Source organism: Bombus pyrosoma, linkage group LG17 (assembly GCF_014825855.1).
Source record: "Bombus pyrosoma isolate SC7728 linkage group LG17, ASM1482585v1, whole genome shotgun sequence".
Classification (NCBI taxonomy): Eukaryota; Metazoa; Arthropoda; class Insecta; order Hymenoptera; family Apidae; genus Bombus; species Bombus pyrosoma.
This window is the reverse complement of record NC_057786.1, coordinates 4288889-4292612: the sequence shown is the minus strand read 5'-3', so window position 1 is coordinate 4292612 and position 3724 is coordinate 4288889. Positions and strand designations below refer to the sequence as shown.

Below are 3724 nucleotides of genomic sequence, written 5' to 3'. Positions count from 1 at the left end.
GCAGAATGAAATGGTCTTTGAAATACATTTTACCTATGAAGCGCCAACTGTACGAACATATATTACACATATATATTTAGCATTAGCTAGATATTTATTAATATTTTCACAATAGGAGCTGGTATCGAATCCTTTTTTTTTTTTTTTGAAAATTAGTTTGCAGACTTGTAAGAATATATACATATCTTTCATTTCTTAAGAATTTCTTACTTAACGATGTAGTACCATAATTTTAATTTTTGTTAAAGTTGAGTACTGTATGAGTACGTTTTACACTAACTGTGTGTTAGTGTTTTTTAACCTCAGCAAAATAGATCGTAATATGAAGTGGAATTTGCAATTCACATATTTTCGCCTAATAAAATGTTATATGCAATAAAAATATCATTAAAATGTAAATATATGGGCAATCACTGATACAAAGTCAGCTGCGACCGAAGTTTCACGATCAAGGTTCATACAAATTATTTCTTCCATGATCCTGGAAATAAAAATGTTAATCGATACATTCATGTATGACGATATACAGTTTAGGTAGTAGGGTAATGTTATTAAAGCTACGAGTATCTAGAGGAATATCACATCGTATATCTTTACAATACCGTGACAGAGGTGTCGAGATTTACTATCGTGAGGTCGCATTTTTGTTCGATCTTTGGTAAAGAATACACAGTGAAAATAGCATCAGGTAACAAGCTGTTCCTTATCATTCTACATTCAATCATGTGTTTTATTAACTGTCAATCATCACTACCAATATCGTATGTATCAAAAATACCATCGGATTATTAATTATTACAATAGTTTTGTGGTGGAATGGATGAGGATCAATAATGACTGTAATTCATTTCCTTGCGATCGCGTCCGCTTATTTATACTGGTCGGGGCAGAGTCGGAAAATTCAAATTCGTCTTTGTTCGACGGTTGCATGTAGCGGCGACATTGTTTTTCCCGAAGTTTATTTATCATTACGTCATGCGTCAAGACTATGTCAGTGTCCTGAGGCAAAACAAGAACACGAGTCGCTCTCGATTCGCTTCGTCCTTTGACTCCTGTGCCGCTACAGTTTAAATGAGGTTATTGAATTTTCGAATATTTCTTTTGTATTTTACATCTCACGCAGTAAAACTGATTCATTATTGCGGTTTTCCAATAATTTACAACCAGTCAGTAGAGATAATCGGAACATTCGCCTTCATGTGATAGTTGGATGAAAATCTGGCTATATTCTGGCAAAAGTTGAGGTTAGGTACGGTTTTTCATAAGTTATTGTTAGGACATGCTTTGATTTTGCGGGTTTATGAAAGGTGAAAATACCTTCTGCCGTGACTATGTCATGTCGGAGACACAATAAATCACGAAACCGATAGATCGCCGGTGTTCTCCTCGCGTCACAGTTCGAACGTTTCACGAATAAGGTGAAGAAATTGAACTTTGTATATGAAAATAGAATTTATTATGCATATCCAATCGAGTGACAATCCAAAATGTTACAGAATAATTCAAAGCATTAGAAGAGACTAAGTGAAAATATTTTAACAGACTGAACCGAACGCTTATTTTGGAGGGGTTTTATACTGTGGTTTTTTTTGTCCCTCTGGAGGGGGTGTCGTCTGGTGTATCTCAGAGGCGCCTATTCCATTACTATTTGATTATTGTTCCGATGACTGTGGTATGCAGGATGTCTAGCATATCCTATTACTGTTTCTGAACGGGTAGTCTTCTTGAGCGTCTTCTACATTAACCATGCGAGATATTTTAACCCTTAGAGTGCTATGGACGCATATATGCGTCTGGCGAAAGCCATCGGTGTGGACTAAGGACGCACATATGCGTTTGTCAATTTTTCCGAGCACCTAATCAGAAGTAATACTATTACGTTTGTGTGAGATAAATATAAATGCATTTCAATGTTAATGACGCGTTCGAAGAAACTGTCTTTTCTTTTTTTTTTTATTTAATACTTTGCATGCACAATTTGTCCAATATGGACATTTGGTAGAATAATCGTGCCGGCACAACACAATTATCAAGAAGAAAATGTGTTGTTTGTGTGAAAAATAAGAGAAGGAACGACACGCGATACGAATGCAGAAAATGCGATGTTGGATTATGTATCGATAATTGTTTTGAAATTTTTCACGCACAACTGAACTATTAACTTGTGTTATATTTACTAAATTTGGTTTTCTAGTTTACTACCCAAATTCTAGTTTATTGTAAATTTCAATGTTTATAATAAATAATTAATACTAAAAAATAACGCTCTTGCATCATTTAATCTCGTGCAAAAGAATTACTATAACTTATTACGATTTGCGTTTTGAATAGTCAATCAACAGAGTTGAGTATAGCGAGAAAGTATTCAGTCCACAGCGGTCGTTATCGCTGGCAGCATGCCGTTCGTACGGATGGCATAGGCTCCGAGTATTCAGCACTCTAGGGGTTTAATCATTTTACATTTTAAATGGTAAAGATCCTTTGTTTGTAGTAAAATAAATTGAAACAAACGCAAATGAACTGAAGCAAACGTATGTAATATTGATTAGATATAAAAGAAACTTTGAAATGGCAATGGAAAGATTATATCAAAGATTATAATTTCAAATAAAATACTATACATCGTGATAAAATACATTTCCCTTGTTATATTTATCACATTCTTTATAACTATACTTGTTAATTATTTAGATGCTGCGTAAAAATATCTCCTCGAATACGAACATAAATATCATTTCGCAGACATTCAAGAGTTAAAAAGATTTTATGTTTAATATTTTTACAAAATTGTTGATAGTAATTATTTAATTGTAATAATTTCCTTCGTTTGTATACTATATGTACGTGTGTACAATATTTCACGTATCAAGTCTCTATAAAACAACAACTTTTCTAACAAACGGCTTGGTATCGTAAAGATCAAGCAGAAAACAAATTAGAAAATTAAATAACGTAAAACGTAACGTACAAAATAACAGATACATACATGACAGCAAATAAACATATATAATAAAATTACAGAATATATGAAAATCAAAAATCAAAAAAGATATAAATATAATATATGACACATAATATGTAAAAGTTTTATGTTCTGGTTGATTTCATTGACCACTGTGCTCATTTATTTTATCATGTTCATCAGTTTGCTGTGGCAGTAAAATTTCAACCAGGTAATTTGAAATACAGTAGAGCCCTCTTTATTCGGATAACAGAAAGACAAAACTGTACGGATAATGGAACACTTTGATATGAAATTTCATTTATTCAAATACAGATCAAGATTGATTGATAGTCCCATTAAATATCTATGGATTCCATATCCTCTTGGCTGCTAAGTCACATAATACTTTCAACATAGAGCTACGTTAGTTCAACATAGCGCTGCAAAGAGCTACGTTCCTTTTGAACTTTAAGCCATTGAGACCATTTCTCGAATGTCAACCAGTTCATTACGTTAGTATATTCAACGTCTGTAATTATGGCTTCTCCAATAGCACGTATTTTTGCTAATTCTATTATACTTGTCGGAGATGAAAGAACACCGGAGCCTTCCTTGGGAACCTTGGGAAAATCCCGTAATATTGCAATTTAGATTCTACCGTAGCCGTAATTAAACAATTATCATTCAACCTGAGTGTACTTATTTGGGATCCGTGACAATGAGCTTGGGATCGAGGCGACAACCAGTCGCCAACGTAGCCGCGGTCAAGGGATGAACGTT

The 3724-nt window shown here is 33.7% G+C and overlaps 1 protein-coding gene across 1 annotated transcript in view; it reads left to right on the top strand.

Annotated features, from left to right (window-relative positions):
• Positions 1–557: 557 nt before the first annotated feature.
• LOC122576917 (putative fatty acyl-CoA reductase CG5065) overlaps positions 558–3724 on the top strand; it is a 55744-nt gene continuing 52577 nt past the window's right edge. The window contains exon 1 of the mRNA XM_043747827.1: positions 558–688. The gene's annotated coding sequence lies outside the window, so the exon portion shown is untranslated. The remainder of the gene's footprint in view (positions 689–3724) is intronic.